The sequence below is a fragment of the Salvelinus namaycush genome, unplaced genomic scaffold (assembly GCF_016432855.1).
Source record: "Salvelinus namaycush isolate Seneca unplaced genomic scaffold, SaNama_1.0 Scaffold949, whole genome shotgun sequence".
Taxonomy (NCBI): domain Eukaryota; kingdom Metazoa; phylum Chordata; class Actinopteri; order Salmoniformes; family Salmonidae; genus Salvelinus; species Salvelinus namaycush.
The window spans coordinates 77486-96531 of NW_024061696.1; the positions used below are offsets into that span (position 1 = coordinate 77486).

A 19046-nucleotide genomic window follows, 5' to 3' on the forward strand; every position below is an offset into this window, starting at 1 on the left:
TACATCATCAGCAACAGTTTCCCATGCAGCTATCCTACTAGCCACAATAAATACACAAAAGCTCTGGATGTTGAAAACCTATTGCATTGTTCTGTGCTAAGGAGGAACGCATGTATGGACAATTTCATATTGGAAGCGCATGGGGCGCGTATGACACATCATGACCGGGGGGGTTAGAGTGGCTTCTCAACTATCTCTTGATTGAAGTACCAGCGTGGCATAAATACAATGCTGCATTTCGCAACATAATGTTTAGACAAAATGCCAACAATGTTTTGCTACAAACAAATGTTTCCACCTTTCGATTGGTCCACAAAGTCTCTTTCACAACTGACTTCAAAGATCTCCATAAGCACAGTCGGTTGACTCAAGTCATCCTTAAGCCTGCCGCCAAGCAACAGTTTATCATTAACATACCTTAAGGGAAGTGTGAGACGGGAGCCATATGATCGGTGAAGATTCTCCCATTGCGAATGTACGGTCCCTTACTAGACGTCCGACTTCGTCTCAGAAAATCGCGGACGGCGTCGGGCCGAGGGCGGGGGGGAGCTCTTTCAGGAAGTCATCGAAGAAATCGTCTCGGACGTTCGGTCACCGTTTTATAAAAATAACAAATTTTTGACTTGGACTCCGCATTCTCGAAAATTCCCACAAGGGGGCAAATAAATCATATTGCAGGCGCACGAACACGGGGCAAACGAGCGCGGCCTTTTCTCCTAAACTGAAAATATTTCGAAGACGAAACTCGGCGAGCGTAGGTTTGGAGTAAAGGGAAGTTGGCCCCGAACAAGATGGCGTCGAGGCCTCTGCGCTTTTTGAGTTATGGCCATTTTTCTGGGATTAAAGGTCAAAAACGCAAAGTAGGGTGCAATTTGACCGCTTCACGTCAAAGTACATAAGCATACGGTGTCAGGAAAAAAAGAACCAGCCGTTTATCTATCGTAATTTAAGAGAAATCGTACATTGTCCATTTGGTGATGTTCACGAAGAGGAAATTGTTTTTCAAAAAATTCACAGATCCAGTTGCAGTTTGTTCACACGAACATTTTTAAAGTGGGTCTCGAAGCTCTGCGAGAATTCTGTGATTTTATGTGATTTTATGAAGTAACACACACTCATTTAACCCTCTGTTAATAAGTCAGTTCTTAACATAAAGACTTAAAACTCAATATTAAATAAGAGCCTACCCCAAGGAGGGTATGTGTTCACGTTCAGCTTCCTATGTCAACTGGAAGTACCTTAAAATGGTGCATAGGGTCAGGTTTGAAGGGTAATAAAGGTCAGATCTTTTCAAAACTTCACTTGTGTGATTAGACAACCCTCATGAAGTGTAATCAGTCATTTTTCCCAACAGATGTCAAAGAAAAGCTCTCTCACACAAACACACACACACACAAAAAGGAAGGATGGAGTGAAAAAGTACGGTGCTTAAAGACACACAAAGCCTGCAATGGCATGACTATTATCTCCAGGCCGTGCCGAGTTCAACGAGATGCCCCGCTTGACCGTAGCTCGCTCGGTCTGAGCGCAGCGACCGTTACAAGAAAATGGACCCAAATGACCTTTTGACCTCATGTCAATTTTATTTGCTTTTGGGAGACAGAGAGAGAACCGTTAAGGTTAGAAGCACAATTTCACCTCAGGAATGTTCTTAAGGTCCTCCCGATCTGTGCAAGCCTAACCTTGACCTTGTGGCATTAACCCTTAACAGTTAAAAGCTGGTGTTTACATCAAACAATTTACAATGACATGTCGCTCCATAGGAATACATTGACTGCACCTCTCAATTCAACCGGAAGCCTATGTGGGTTATGAATGTCTTATGAACCTGTCTTTGATGTCAGTCCATCAGGCCACCATGAGGTCTACCTGTGTCGATTCTAAGCTTCCTGGAGCAACAGGAAGTGGTTAAATCACCCTAAAAGTGTTTGCCATAGCCAACCTGCAGTTTGAGAGAAATAGTGCATTCAGCCCTATGTAAATCAGTCAATTTTTAACATACAGACATAAAACTCAGGATTCTGTAAAAGCATACTCCAGTAATGATAAGTGTTTACTTTTAGCTTCCTGTGCAAACCGGAAGTGCCTTAATTGGTGTCAAATGGGCTGTTTCAAAGGGATAAAAATGTCAAATCTTTCCAAAACTTCATATATGTGAATAGACAACCCTCCTGAACTGTAAATCAGTCATTCATCCCATCAGATTAAAAAAAAAAAAAAAACACACCCACACAGAAATGATGGAGGGACACACTGAGGGGTTAAGAGGCAGACAGTGCCTGTAGTAGTTAGTTTTGTTCCAACTTTTAAAGAACCGTCAGACCTAGAGTTCTGAAACTTTACAAACCTGTTCTAGACCTCAGGTCGATTGTGCACGGTGAGTTATGTGGCTCTAGAAGGTTCTCAGACCGATAAACAGCCTCGTGTATTTGCAATGTTTTCAATTCATTTTGAGCTCAACGAAACTGGCGACATTTAGAAAAGTCCCAGAGTCTCAAGACTAGGTGCATTGAAACCGGCTCGGCCCATAGAGATGGACCTCAACGATTCTGTCCGATTGCTCATTCAAGCACCCCGTAGCAAGGCATGGAAAAAAGTGGATTTTCAGCACCAATTAGGGTTTTGCTCGGGCACCGAATGACCTATCGAGCCGAAACTTGGGATTCCAGGTCGCCTCACATAGGGCTAAACATAATGTGAATATTGGACCCGCAGCTAGAACATAACTACGTATTATTTGTTTTATTATGGTTTAAATAGAAGGCGCTGTGAATTTTGGGCCTGCTCTGAAATATGTGATAGTTGGCTTCTAAAGGAGTTGGTAAAAGTGAGTTTGGTGTCAGATGGTATCAGTTTGGTGTCTGAATATATCTAATTGACTGATGGACACCGACTTGCTACTTGACTTTTGTACATTTGCAATATGTTTCAACGGGGGGGTACCATCACAAAAAGCGACATGATGAAATTTAACACAACGAGCGATGGAGAGGAACCACTATCACTGCCCGGCCATCCTGAGGTCATCAGGACGTTGACTTTTGCATTTCTAAAGTATTTAAGAGAATGTACGTTACATTTGCAATATGATTCAACATCACATCATATTGCAAATGCACGTTAGATTTGCAATATGATTCAACACATCATATTGCAAATGTAACAGTGTGTGTTATGTTTGCAATATGATTCAACACATCATATTGCAAACGTAACAGTGTGTGTTATGTTTGCAATATGATTCAACACATCATATTGCAAATGTAACAGTGTGTGTTATGTTTGCAATATGATCCAACACATCATATTGCAAACGTAACAGTGTGTGTTATGTTTGCAATATGATTCAACACATCATATTGCAAATGTAACAGTGTGTGTTTGCAATATGATTCAACAGTGTGTTATGTTTGCAATATGATGTGATGTTTTTCACTGTTGAATCATATGCAAATGTAACGTGCATTCTTTAAATAAACCCTATGTGGGTTATGAATGTCTTATGAACCTGTCTTCAATGACAATCCATCAAGCCACTATGAGGTCTACCTGTGTTGATTCTAAGCTTCCTGGAGCAACCGGAAGTGATAAAATCACCCTAAAAGTGTTTTGCCATACCCAACCAGCAGTTTGTGATATATAGTGCATTCAACCCTTTGTAAATCAGTCAGTTCTTAACGTATAGACTTAAAACTCAGGATTCTGTAAAAGCATACCCCGATCAGGATAGGTATTTACTTATAGCTTCCTGTGCCAACCGGAAGTGCCTTAAAATGGGGTCATAGGTGCTGTTTCAAAGGGTTAAAAAAGTCAGATCTTTCCAAAACTTTAAGTGTGTGATTAGGCAACCTTCATGAACTGTAAATCAGTCATTTCTCTAAACAGATGTCAAAGAAAAGCTCACACACACACACACAAGTCCAAACTGTTCGTGCACCTGGTATTTTTTTGGGGTTACCAGGTGCCATGTTTCAAGATGGTTGAAATTGCATTTAGGGAGCATCCAGACCTTCATACCCGCTCTGGGAGCACTATTCTACGGCCAAAAATCAATGGGGGCTGGCCTGAGTGTTTTATGGAGGTTTTCACAAAAACTCAGAAAATATTCTGTTTTTTTTCTGGAAAATATTTTATGTTTTTTCTTCTCGAGTCAATGGGGTACGGCCTGAGTGATTTATGGAGGTTTCCAAACAAAGTCAAAAAATATTCTATGTTTCATGTTTTGGGTTACCAGGCGTCATTTTTCAAAACGGTTTTAAATGCTTTTAGGTGTCATCCAGACGTCCATGGGAGCACTATACTATGGCCCCAAATCAATGGGTGCTGGCCTGAGTGATTTATGGAGGTTTGGGGGGTGATACGTTTTTTCTAATTTATTCACATTTTTGACTTCGTATTAAATCAGATTGCAAATGCACAAAACATATTCCTTAAGTACAAGTAAACATTTATAAAAAATTATGACAGTAAAATGTGACTAAAGTATTTTCATACAGTTCTTATACATGTGTAATTGACATAAAAATCGAAAGAATTTCAAAAAACGGTCCAGAAAGCACTTTTTTAAAGGGGGTGATAAATTTTTTCCAAATATTTGACATTTTTGACTTTTGACTTTTGACTTCCTATGAAATCACATTCCAAATGCACAAAACATATTCCTTAAGTCCAAATAAAAATGTCCAAAAAATTATGTTAATAAAATTTGACAAAAGTATTTTCATACAGTACATGTGTAATTGACATAAAAGGGGGTGATAAGTTTTTGCCAAAACTTTCAACTTTCAAAATTTCAAAATTTGGCTCTGGGGTCTTGACTTGCGTTACAGTAAGCCTATGAAAAATTAAGATGGAACACACTCGCCCACTATAGGATTTTTGGGGTGTTACACAGCTCATTTACAATATGGCATTTGTCATCAACTTTGGACGAAACAGCGCCGGATGTAATGTGAAATCCCACACAATCCCATCGTGTATATGGTCCGCTCGGTGCCAATAAGTTGCCATGTTATTTTGTACAATTGAGGGGGGACTTCCCTTACAAAGATATCAGGGTACAGCGCAAACGACCACTACCATAAATTTTGCAAACGACCACTACCATAAATTTTGCATTCGAGATTCCCACATTTGGAAAATTCAAAAGGGGTCAGCCCAGCCAGAGTGGAATGGCTGAGCCCCACACTGGGTCAACCAACTTCTTGATCACAGTATCTCTTCTGCTTAGTGGAGGGCAAGTCTCTCCAGTGCCAACATTTTCCGCTAACGGGAACCACTTTTTGTTGTGATAATATCATATCACATCGACCTGCGTTAAATGCCGTTTAGGAATGCACTTGCACACAGAGTGGTGAAAAAGTAGTTTATTTTGTTTACTAGATTATATCAGTGAACCACTAGATTCCCATCATGCAACACTGTCGAAAAAATCACCAATTACTTTTTAATATCTTAACCTATCTGATATCACAAATGTTTGCGATATGACGAAATACAATCACATTCAGACACACACACACACACACAGACAAATGCATGAAACCAATTGATTTATTATCGATAACATCTCAGATTCTCTTGTGCTTTTGATTTACTCCATAAAAGAAGGGTTGTAATTCCAACATGGAAAACACAGGGCCATCAGACACCAGTCCAGTTCCACTCCTCACCAGCATTATTTCCTTTGATCATTTGAACAGGGCGAGGGAGCACAGAGCACACACAAGCTGCATTCAGTAACAATATTCTTATTTGTCTTATGCATAAAAGGCAGTTGCTCCCTGACAACACAAGGAACTTTGATCGTATTAAAAGGGCAGGGGAGACTAGCCCATAGAAGCTGCATTTAGTCAATTCAGCATCAAATGCTTACTACAAGGCAGTGTTGCTGATGAAATAATGCCACACCCCCTAGTGGACAAAAGGCTTACAGCACCTGGTATTCCCAGGCGGTCTCCCATCCAAGTACTAACCAGGCCCGACCCTGCTTAGCTTCCGAGATCAGACGAGATCGGGCATATTCAGGCTGGTATGGCCGTAAGCAAAGGTACATCTCTTGGTACACCATATAAAGTCAAAGTGAGTCTGATAAACAGACATTGCATTCTCACCAATTAGATAAGCAGCTTGAACTTTGGCTCACTCAAAAAGTGGAAGAAATTACATATACTGTAGCCATCACTTTTTAGCACAGATAGTTGGATGAAATACAAACAAACCTTGCAAACATTTCTAAGCGAGGGCACATATTTCAGCCTTGTGGGAAAAAACGGACAAATACAATGACTTCTGACAAATACATCATCAGCAACAGTTTCCCATGCAGCTATCCTACTAGCCACAATAAATACACAAAAGCTCTGGATGTTGAAAACCTATTGCATTGTTCTGTGCTAAGGAGGAACGCATGTATGGACAATTTCATATTGGAAGCGCATGGGGCGCGTATGACACATCATGACCGGGGGGGTTAGAGTGGCTTCTCAACTATCTCTTGATTGAAGTACCAGCGTGGCATAAATACAATGCTGCATTTCGCAACATAATGTTTAGACAAAATGCCAACAATGTTTTGCTACAAACAAATGTTTCCACCTTTCGATTGGTCCACAAAGTCTCTTTCACAACTGACTTCAAAGATCTCCATAAGCACAGTCGGTTGACTCAAGTCATCCTTAAGCCTGCCGCCAAGCAACAGTTTATCATTAACATACCTTAAGGGAAGTGTGAGACGGGAGCCATATGATCGGTGAAGATTCTCCCATTGCGAATGTACGGTCCCTTACTAGACGTCCGACTTCGTCTCAGAAAATCGCGGACGGCGTCGGGCCGAGGGCGGGGGGGAGCTCTTTCAGGAAGTCATCGAAGAAATCGTCTCGGACGTTCGGTCACCGTTTTATAAAAATAACAAATTTTTGACTTGGACTCCGCATTCTCGAAAATTCCCACAAGGGGGCAAATAAATCATATTGCAGGCGCACGAACACGGGGCAAACGAGCGCGGCCTTTTCTCCTAAACTGAAAATATTTCGAAGACGAAACTCGGCGAGCGTAGGTTTGGAGTAAAGGGAAGTTGGCCCCGAACAAGATGGCGTCGAGGCCTCTGCGCTTTTTGAGTTATGGCCATTTTTCTGGGATTAAAGGTCAAAAACGCAAAGTAGGGTGCAATTTGACCGCTTCACGTCAAAGTACATAAGCATACGGTGTCAGGAAAAAAAGAACCAGCCGTTTATCTATCGTAATTTAAGAGAAATCGTACATTGTCCATTTGGTGATGTTCACGAAGAGGAATTTTTTTTTCAAAAAATTCACAGATCCAGTTGCAGTTTGTTCACACGAACATTTTTAAAGTGGGTCTCGAAGCTCTGCGAGAATTCTGTGATTTTATGTGATTTTATGAAGTAACACACACTCATTTAACCCTCTGTTAATAAGTCAGTTCTTAACATAAAGACTTAAAACTCAATATTAAATAAGAGCCTACCCCAAGGAGGGTATGTGTTCACGTTCAGCTTCCTATGTCAACTGGAAGTACCTTAAAATGGTGCATAGGGTCAGGTTTGAAGGGTAATAAAGGTCAGATCTTTTCAAAACTTCACTTGTGTGATTAGACAACCCTCATGAAGTGTAATCAGTCTTTTTTCCCAACAGATGTCAAAGAAAAGCTCTCTCACACAAACACACACACACACAAAAAGGAAGGATGGAGTGAAAAAGTACGGTGCTTAAAGACACACAAAGCCTGCAATGGCATGACTATTATCTCCAGGCCGTGCCGAGTTCAACGAGATGCCCCGCTTGACCGTAGCTCGCTCGGTCTGAGCGCAGCGACCGTTACAAGAAAATGGACCCAAATGACCTTTTGACCTCATGTCAATTTTATTTGCTTTTGGGAGACAGAGAGAGAACCGTTAAGGTTAGAAGCACAATTTCACCTCAGGAATGTTCTTAAGGTCCTCCCAATCTGTGCAAGCCTAACCTTGACCTTGTGGCATTAACCCTTAACAGTTAAAAGCTGGTGTTTACATCAAACAATTTACAATGACATGTCGCTCCATAGGAATACATTGACTGCACCTCTCAATTCAACCTGAAGCCTATGTGGGTTATGAATGTCTTATGAACCTGTCTTTGATGTCAGTCCATCAGGCCACCATGAGGTCTACCTGTGTCGATTCTAAGCTTCCTGGAGCAACCGGAAGTGGTTAAATCACCCTAAAAGTGTTTGCCATAGCCAACCTGCAGTTTGAGAGAAATAGTGCATTCAGCCCTATGTAAATCAGTCAATTTTTAACATACAGACATAAAACTCAGGATTCTGTAAAAGCATACTCCAGTAATGATAAGTGTTTACTTTTAGCTTCCTGTGCAAACCGGAAGTGCCTTAATTGGTGTCAAATGGGCTGTTTCAAAGGGATAAAAATGTCAAATCTTTCCAAAACTTCATATATGTGAATAGACAACCCTCCTGAACTGTAAATCAGTCATTCATCCCATCAGATTAAAAAAAAAAAAAAAACACACCCACACAGAAATGATGGAGGGACACACTGAGGGGCTAAGAGGCAGACAGTGCCTGTAGTAGTTAGTTTTGTTCCAACTTTTAAAGAACCGTCAGACCTAGAGTTCTGAAACTTTACAAACCTGTTCTAGACCTCAGGTCGATTGTGCACGGTGAGTTATGTGGCTCTAGAAGGTTCTCAGACCGATAAACAGCCTCGTGTATTTGCAATGTTTTCAATTCATTTTGAGCTCAACGAAACTGGCGACATTTAGAAAAGTCCCAGAGTCTCAAGACTAGGTGCATTGAAACCGGCTCGGTCCATAGAGATGGACCTCAACGATTCTGTCCGATTGCTCATTCAAGCACCCCGTAGCAAGGCATGGAAAAAAGTGGATTTTCAGCACCAATTAGGGTTTTGCTCGGGCACCGAATGACCTATCGAGCCGAAACTTGGGATTCCAGGTCGCCTCACATAGGGCTAAACATAATGTGAATATTGGACCCGCAGCTAGAACATAACTACGTATTATTTGTTTTATTATGGTTTAAATAGAAGGCGCTGTGAATTTTGGGCCTGCTCTGAAATATGTGATAGTTGGCTTCTAAAGGAGTTGGTAAAAGTGAGTTTGGTGTCAGATGGTATCAGTTTGGTGTCTGAATATATCTAATTGACTGATGGACACCGACTTGCTACTTGACTTTTGTACATTTGCAATATGTTTCAACGGGGGGGTACCATCACAAAAAGCGACATGATGAAATTTAACACAACGAGCGATGGAGAGGAACCACTATCACTGCCCGGCCATCCTGAGGTCATCAGGACGTTGACTTTTGCATTTCTAAAGTATTTAAGAGAATGTACGTTACATTTGCAATATGATTCAACATCACATCATATTGCAAATGCACGTTAGATTTGCAATATGATTCAACACATCATATTGCAAATGTAACAGTGTGTGTTATGTTTGCAATATGATTCAACACATCATATTGCAAACGTAACAGTGTGTGTTATGTTTGCAATATGATTCAACACATCATATTGCAAATGTAACAGTGTGTGTTATGTTTGCAATATGATCCAACACATCATATTGCAAACGTAACAGTGTGTGTTATGTTTGCAATATGATTCAACACATCATATTGCAAATGTAACAGTGTGTGTTTGCAATATGATTCAACAGTGTGTTATGTTTGCAATATGATGTGATGTTTTTCACTGTTGAATCATATGCAAATGTAACGTGCATTCTTTAAATAAACCCTATGTGGGTTATGAATGTCTTATGAACCTGTCTTCAATGACAATCCATCAAGCCACTATGAGGTCTACCTGTGTTGATTCTAAGCCTCCTGGAGCAACCGGAAGTGATAAAATCACCCTAAAAGTGTTTTGCCATACCCAACCAGCAGTTTGTGATATATAGTGCATTCAACCCTTTGTAAATCAGTCAGTTCTTAACGTATAGACTTAAAACTCAGGATTCTGTAAAAGCATACCCCGATCAGGATAGGTATTTACTTATAGCTTCCTGTGCCAACCGGAAGTGCCTTAAAATGGGGTCATAGGTGCTGTTTCAAAGGGTTAAAAAAGTCAGATCTTTCCAAAACTTTAAGTGTGTGATTAGGCAACCTTCATGAACTGTAAATCAGTCATTTCTCTAAACAGATGTCAAAGAAAAGCTCACACACACACACACAAGTCCAAACTGTTCGTGCACCTGGTATTTTTTTGGGGTTACCAGGTGCCATGTTTCAAGATGGTTGAAATTGCGTTTAGGGAGCATCCAGATCTCCATACCCGCTCTGGGAGCACTATTCTACGGCCAAAAATCAATGGGGGCTGGCCTGAGTGTTTTATGGAGGTTTTCACAAAAACTCAGAAAATATTCTGTTTTTTTTCTGGAAAATATTTTATGTTTTTTCTTCTCGAGTCAATGGGGTACGGCCTGAGTGATTTATGGAGGTTTCCAAACAAAGTCAAAAAATATTCTATGTTTCATGTTTTGGGTTACCAGGCGTCATTTTTCAAAACGGTTTTAAATGCTTTTAGGTGTCATCCAGACGTCCATGGGAGCACTATACTACGGCCCCAAATCAATGGGTGCTGGCCTGAGTGATTTATGGAGGTTTGGGGGGTGATACGTTTTTTCTAATTTATTCACATTTTTGACTTCGTATTAAATCAGATTGCAAATGCACAAAACATATTCCTTAAGTACAAGTAAACATTTATAAAAAATTATGACAGTAAAATGTGACTAAAGTATTTTCATACAGTTCTTATACATGTGTAATTGACATAAAAATCGAAAGAATTTCAAAAAACGGTCCAGAAAGCACTTTTTTAAAGGGGGTGATAAATTTTTTCCAAATATTTGACATTTTTGACTTTTGACTTTTGACTTCCTATGAAATCACATTCCAAATGCACAAAACATATTCCTTAAGTCCAAATAAAAATGTCCAAAAAATTATGTTAATAAAATTTGACAAAAGTATTTTCATACAGTTCTTACACATGTGTAATTGACATAAAAATCGAAAGAATTTCGAAAAAACGGTCCAGAAAGCACTTTTTTAAGGGGGTGATAAGTTTTTGCCAAAACTTTCAAAATTTCAAAATTTCAAAATATGACTCTTGGGTCTTGACTTGCGTTACAGTAAGCCTATGAAAAATTAAGATGGAACACACTCGCCCACTATAGGATTTTTGGGGTGTTACACAGCTCATTTACAATATGGCATTTGTCATCAACTTTGGACGAAACAGCGCCGGATGTAATGTGAAATCCCACACAATCCCATCGTGTATATGGTCCGCTCGGTGCCAATAAGTTGCCATGTTATTTTGTACAATTGAGGGGGGACTTCCCTTACAAAGATATCAGGGTACAGCGCAAACGACCACTACCATAAATTTTGCAAACGACCACTACCATAAATTTTGCATTCGAGATTCCCACATTTGGAAAATTCAAAAGGGGTCAGCCCAGCCAGAGTGGAATGGCTGAGCCCCACACTGGGTCAACCAACTTCTTGATCACAGTATCTCTTCTGCTTAGTGGAGGGCAAGTCTCTCCAGTGCCAACATTTTCCGCTAACGGGAACCACTTTTTGTTGTGATAATATCATATCACATCGACCTGCGTTAAATGCCGTTTAGGAATGCACTTGCACACAGAGTGGTGAAAAAGTAGTTTATTTTGTTTACTAGATTATATCAGTGAACCACTAGATTCCCATCATGCAACACTGTCGAAAAAATCACCAATTACTTTTTAATATCTTAACCTATCTGATATCACAAATGTTTGCGATATGACGAAATACAATCACATTCAGACACACACACACACACACAGACAAATGCATGAAACCAATTGATTTATTATCGATAACATCTCAGATTCTCTTGTGCTTTTGATTTACTCCATAAAAGAAGGGTTGTAATTCCAACATGGAAAACACAGGGCCATCAGACACCAGTCCAGTTCCACTCCTCACCAGCATTATTTCCTTTGATCATTTGAACAGGGCGAGGGAGCACAGAGCACACACAAGCTGCATTCAGTAACAATATTCTTATTTGTCTTATGCATAAAAGGCAGTTGCTCCCTGACAACACAAGGAACTTTGATCGTATTAAAAGGGCAGGGGAGACTAGCCCATAGAAGCTGCATTTAGTCAATTCAGCATCAAATGCTTACTACAAGGCAGTGTTGCTGATGAAATAATGCCACACCCCCTAGTGGACAAAAGGCTTACAGCACCTGGTATTCCCAGGAGGTCTCCCATCCAAGTACTAACCAGGCCCGAGCCTGCTTAGCTTCCGAGATCAGACAAGATCGGGCATATTCAGGCTGGTATGGCCGTAAGCGAAGGTACATCTCTTGGTACACCATATAAAGTCAAAGTGAGTCTGATAAACAGACATTGCATTCTCACCAATTAGATAAGCAGCTTGAACTTTGGCTCACTCAAAAAGTGGAAGAAATTACATATACTGTAGCCATCACTTTTTAGCACAGATAGTTGGATGAAATACAAACAAACCTTGCAAACATTTCTAAGCGAGGGCACATATTTCAGCCTTGTGGGAAAAAACGGACAAATACAATGACTTCTGACAAATACATCATCAGCAACAGTTTCCCATGCAGCTATCCTACTAGCCACAATAAATACACAAAAGCTCTGGATGTTGAAAACCTATTGCATTGTTCTGTGCTAAGGAGGAACGCATGTATGGACAATTTCATATTGGAAGCGCATGGGGCGCGTATGACACATCATGACCGGGGGGGTTAGAGTGGCTTCTCAACTATCTCTTGATTGAAGTACCAGCGTGGCATAAATACAATGCTGCATTTCGCAACATAATGTTTAGACAAAATGCCAACAATGTTTTGCTACAAACAAATGTTTCCACCTTTCGATTGGTCCACAAAGTCTCTTTCACAACTGACTTCAAAGATCTCCATAAGCACAGTCGGTTGACTCAAGTCATCCTTAAGCCTGCCGCCAAGCAACAGTTTATCATTAACATACCTTAAGGGAAGTGTGAGACGGGAGCCATATGATCGGTGAAGATTCTCCCATTGCGAATGTACGGTCCCTTACTAGACGTCCGACTTCGTCTCAGAAAATCGCGGACGGCGTCGGGCCGAGGGCGGGGGGGAGCTCTTTCAGGAAGTCATCGAAGAAATCGTCTCGGACGTTCGGTCACCGTTTTATAAAAATAACAAATTTTTGACTTGGACTCCGCATTCTCGAAAATTCCCACAAGGGGGCAAATAAATCATATTGCAGGCGCACGAACACGGGGCAAACGAGCGCGGCCTTTTCTCCTAAACGGAAAATATTTCGAAGACGAAACTCGGCGAGCGTAGGTTTGGAGTAAAGGGAAGTTGGCCCCGAACAAGATGGCGTCGAGGCCTCTGCGCTTTTTGAGTTATGGCCATTTTTCTGGGATTAAAGGTCAAAAACGCAAAGTAGGGTGCAATTTGACCGCTTCACGTCAAAGTACATAAGCATACGGTGTCAGGAAAAAAAGAACCAGCCGTTTATCTATCGTAATTTAAGAGAAATCGTACATTGTCCATTTGGTGATGTTCACGAAGAGGAATTTTTTTTTCAAAAAATTCACAGATCCAGTTGCAGTTTGTTCACACGAACATTTTTAAAGTGGGTCTCGAAGCTCTGCGAGAATTCTGTGATTTTATGTGATTTTATGAAGTAACACACACTCATTTAACCCTCTGTTAATAAGTCAGTTCTTAACATAAAGACTTAAAACTCAATATTAAATAAGAGCCTACCCCAAGGAGGGTATGTGTTCACGTTCAGCTTCCTATGTCAACTGGAAGTACCTTAAAATGGTGCATAGGGTCAGGTTTGAAGGGTAATAAAGGTCAGATCTTTTCAAAACTTCACTTGTGTGATTAGACAACCCTCATGAAGTGTAATCAGTCATTTTTCCCAACAGATGTCAAAGAAAAGCTCTCTCACACAAACACACACACACACAAAAAGGAAGGATGGAGTGAAAAAGTACGGTGCTTAAAGACACACAAAGCCTGCAATGGCATGACTATTATCTCCAGGCCGTGCCGAGTTCAACGAGATGCCCCGCTTGACCGTAGCTCGCTCGGTCTGAGCGCAGCGACCGTTACAAGAAAATGGACCCAAATGACCTTTTGACCTCATGTCAATTTTATTTGCTTTTGGGAGACAGAGAGAGAACCGTTAAGGTTAGAAGCACAATTTCACCTCAGGAATGTTCTTAAGGTCCTCCCGATCTGTGCAAGCCTAACCTTGACCTTGTGGCATTAACCCTTAACAGTTAAAAGCTGGTGTTTACATCAAACAATTTACAATGACATGTCGCTCCATAGGAATACATTGACTGCACCTCTCAATTCAACCTGAAGCCTATGTGGGTTATGAATGTCTTATGAACCTGTCTTTGATGTCAGTCCATCAGGCCACCATGAGGTCTACCTGTGTCGATTCTAAGCTTCCTGGAGCAACCGGAAGTGGTTAAATCACCCTAAAAGTGTTTGCCATAGCCAACCTGCAGTTTGAGAGAAATAGTGCATTCAGCCCTATGTAAATCAGTCAATTTTTAACATACAGACATAAAACTCAGGATTCTGTAAAAGCATACTCCAGTAATGATAAGTGTTTACTTTTAGCTTCCTGTGCAAACCGGAAGTGCCTTAATTGGTGTCAAATGGGCTGTTTCAAAGGGATAAAAATGTCAAATCTTTCCAAAACTTCATATATGTGAATAGACAACCCTCCTGAACTGTAAATCAGTCATTCATCCCATCAGATTAAAAAAAAAAAAAAAACACACCCACACAGAAATGATGGAGGGACACACTGAGGGGCTAAGAGGCAGACAGTGCCTGTAGTAGTTAGTTTTGTTCCAACTTTTAAAGAACCGTCAGACCTAGAGTTCTGAAACTTTACAAACCTGTTCTAGACCTCAGGTCGATTGTGCACGGTGAGTTATGTGGCTCTAGAAGGTTCTCAGACCGATAAACAGCCTCGTGTATTTGCAATGTTTTCAATTCATTTTGAGCTCAACGAAACTGGCGACATTTAGAAAAGTCCCAGAGTCTCAAGACTAGGTGCATTGAAACCGGCTCGGTCCATAGAGATGGACCTCAACGATTCTGTCCGATTGCTCATTCAAGCACCCCGTAGCAAGGCATGGAAAAAAGTGGATTTTCAGCACCAATTAGGGTTTTGCTCGGGCACCGAATGACCTATCGAGCCGAAACTTGGGATTCCAGGTCGCCTCACATAGGGCTAAACATAATGTGAATATTGGACCCGCAGCTAGAACATAACTACGTATTATTTGTTTTATTATGGTTTAAATAGAAGGCGCTGTGAATTTTGGGCCTGCTCTGAAATATGTGATAGTTGGCTTCTAAAGGAGTTGGTAAAAGTGAGTTTGGTGTCAGATGGTATCAGTTTGGTGTCTGAATATATCTAATTGACTGATGGACACCGACTTGCTACTTGACTTTTGTACATTTGCAATATGTTTCAACGGGGGGGTACCATCACAAAAAGCGACATGATGAAATTTAACACAACGAGCGATGGAGAGGAACCACTATCACTGCCCGGCCATCCTGAGGTCATCAGGACGTTGACTTTTGCATTTCTAAAGTATTTAAGAGAATGTACGTTACATTTGCAATATGATTCAACATCACATCATATTGCAAATGCACGTTAGATTTGCAATATGATTCAACACATCATATTGCAAATGTAACAGTGTGTGTTATGTTTGCAATATGATTCAACACATCATATTGCAAACGTAACAGTGTGTGTTATGTTTGCAATATGATTCAACACATCATATTGCAAATGTAACAGTGTGTGTTATGTTTGCAATATGATCCAACACATCATATTGCAAACGTAACAGTGTGTGTTATGTTTGCAATATGATTCAACACATCATATTGCAAATGTAACAGTGTGTGTTTGCAATATGATTCAACAGTGTGTTATGTTTGCAATATGATGTGATGTTTTTCACTGTTGAATCATATGCAAATGTAACGTGCATTCTTTAAATAAACCCTATGTGGGTTATGAATGTCTTATGAACCTGTCTTCAATGACAATCCATCAAGCCACTATGAGGTCTACCTGTGTTGATTCTAAGCTTCCTGGAGCAACCGGAAGTGATAAAATCACCCTAAAAGTGTTTTGCCATACCCAACCAGCAGTTTGTGATATATAGTGCATTCAACCCTTTGTAAATCAGTCAGTTCTTAACGTATAGACTTAAAACTCAGGATTCTGTAAAAGCATACCCCGATCAGGATAGGTATTTACTTATAGCTTCCTGTGCCAACCGGAAGTGCCTTAAAATGGGGTCATAGGTGCTGTTTCAAAGGGTTAAAAAAGTCAGATCTTTCCAAAACTTTAAGTGTGTGATTAGGCAACCTTCATGAACTGTAAATCAGTCATTTCTCTAAACAGATGTCAAAGAAAAGCTCACACACACACACACAAGTCCAAACTGTTCGTGCACCTGGTATTTTTTTGGGGTTACCAGGTGCCATGTTTCAAGATGGTTGAAATTGCGTTTAGGGAGCATCCAGATCTCCATACCCGCTCTGGGAGCACTATTCTACGGCCAAAAATCAATGGGGGCTGGCCTGAGTGTTTTATGGAGGTTTTCACAAAAACTCAGAAAATATTCTGTTTTTTTTCTGGAAAATATTTTATGTTTTTTCTTCTCGAGTCAATGGGGTACGGCCTGAGTGATTTATGGAGGTTTCCAAACAAAGTCAAAAAATATTCTATGTTTCATGTTTTGGGTTACCAGGCGTCATTTTTCAAAACGGTTTTAAATGCTTTTAGGTGTCATCCAGACGTCCATGGGAGCACTATACTACGGCCCCAAATCAATGGGTGCTGGCCTGAGTGATTTATGGAGGTTTGGGGGGTGATACGTTTTTTCTAATTTATTCACATTTTTGACTTCGTATTAAATCAGATTGCAAATGCACAAAACATATTCCTTAAGTACAAGTAAACATTTATAAAAAATTATGACAGTAAAATGTGACTAAAGTATTTTCATACAGTTCTTATACATGTGTAATTGACATAAAAATCGAAAGAATTTCAAAAAACGGTCCAGAAAGCACTTTTTTAAAGGGGGTGATAAATTTTTTCCAAATATTTGACATTTTTGACTTTTGACTTTTGACTTCCTATGAAATCACATTCCAAATGCACAAAACATATTCCTTAAGTCCAAATAAAAATGTCCAAAAAAATTATGTTAATAAAATTTGACAAAAGTATTTTCATACAGTTCTTACACATGTGTAATTGACATAAAAATCGAAAGAATTTCGAAAAACGGTCCAGAAAGCACTTTTTTAAGGGGGTGATAAGTTTTTGCCAAAACTTTCAAAATTTCAAAATTTCAAAATATGACTCTTGGGTCTTGACTTGCGTTACAGTAAGCCTATGAAAAATTAAGATGGAACACACTCGCCCACTATAGGATTTTTGGGGTGTTACACAGCTCATTTACAATATGGCATTTGTCATCAACTTTGGACGAAACAGCGCCGGATGTAATGTGAAATCCCACACAATCCCATCGTGTATATGGTCCGCTCGGTGCCAATAAGTTGCCATGTTATTTTGTACAATTGAGGGGGGACTTCCCTTACAAAGATATCAGGGTACAGCGCAAACGACCACTACCATAAATTTTGCAAACGACCACTACCATAAATTTTGCATTCGAGATTCCCACATTTGGAAAATTCAAAAGGGGTCAGCCCAGCCAGAGTGGAATGGCTGAGCCCCACACTGGGTCAACCAACTTCTTGATCACAGTATCTCTTCTGCTTAGTGGAGGGCAAGTCTCTCCAGTGCCAACATTTTCTGCTAACGGGAACCACTTTTGTTGTGATAATATCATATCACATCGACCTGCGTTAAATGCCGTTTAGGAATGCACTTGCACACAGAGTGGTGAAAAAGTAGTTTATTTTGTTTACTAGATTATATCAGTGAACCACTAGATTCCCATCATGCAACACTGTCGAAAAAATCACCAATTACTTTTTAATATCTTAACCTATCTGATATCACAAATGTTTGCGATATGACGAAATACAATCACATTCAGACACACACACACACACACACAGACAAATGCATGAAACCAAATGATTTATTATCGATAACATCTCAGATTCTCTTGTGCTTTTGATTTACTCCATAAAAGAAGGGTTGTAATTCCAACATGGAAAACACAGGGCCATCAGACACCAGTCCAGTTCCACTCCTCACCAGCATTATTTCCTTTGATCATTTGAACAGGGCGAGGGAGCACAGAGCACACACAAGCTGCATTCAGTAACAATATTCTTATTTGTCTTATGCATAAAAGGCAGTTGCTCCCTGACAACACAAGGAACTTTGATCGTATTAAAAGGGCAGGGGAGACTAGCCCATAGAAGCTGCATTTAGTCAATTCAGCATCAAATGCTTACTACAAGGCAGTGTTGCTGATGAAATAATGCCACACCCCCTAGTGGACAAAAGGCTTACAGCACCTGGTATTCCCAGGAGGTCTCCCATCCAAGTACTAACCAGGCCCGAGCCTGCTTAGCTTCCGAGATCAGACGAGATCGGGCGTAATCAGGCTGGTATGGCCGTAAGCGAAGGCACATCTCTTGGTACACCATATAAAGTCAAAGTGAGTCTGATAAACAGACATTGCATTCTCACCAATTAGATAAGCAGCTTGAACTTTGCTCACTCAAAAAGTGGAAGAAATTACATATACTGTAGCCATCACTTTTTAGCACAGATAGTTGGATGAAATACAAACAAACCTTGCAAACATTTCTAAGCGAGGGCACATATTTCAGCCTTGTGGGAAAAAACGGACAAATACAATGACTTCTGACAAATACATCATCAGCAACAGTTTCCCATGCAGCTATCCTACTAGCCACAA

At 40.3% G+C, this 19046-nt stretch overlaps 3 non-coding genes and 3 pseudogenes across 3 annotated transcripts; all 6 read right to left on the minus strand.

Annotated features, from left to right (window-relative positions):
• Positions 1 to 5083: 5083 nt before the first annotated feature.
• On the minus strand, positions 5084 to 5233 carry LOC120043532 (annotated as a pseudogene).
• A 693-nt stretch (positions 5234 to 5926) lies between these two features.
• LOC120043514 lies at positions 5927 to 6045 on the minus strand. The gene has a single exon (XR_005476471.1). It is a non-coding gene; the product is annotated as a 5S ribosomal RNA (ribosomal RNA).
• A 5388-nt stretch (positions 6046 to 11433) lies between these two features.
• Positions 11434 to 11583, minus strand: LOC120043533 (annotated as a pseudogene).
• A 693-nt stretch (positions 11584 to 12276) lies between these two features.
• Positions 12277 to 12395, minus strand: LOC120043515. Its single transcript, XR_005476472.1, has one exon. It is a non-coding gene; the product is annotated as a 5S ribosomal RNA (ribosomal RNA).
• A 5388-nt stretch (positions 12396 to 17783) lies between these two features.
• Positions 17784 to 17933, minus strand: LOC120043534 (annotated as a pseudogene).
• Positions 17934 to 18627: 694 nt separating this feature from the next.
• LOC120043503 lies at positions 18628 to 18746 on the minus strand. Its single transcript, XR_005476461.1, has one exon. It is a non-coding gene; the product is annotated as a 5S ribosomal RNA (ribosomal RNA).
• Positions 18747 to 19046: the final 300 nt, after the last annotated feature.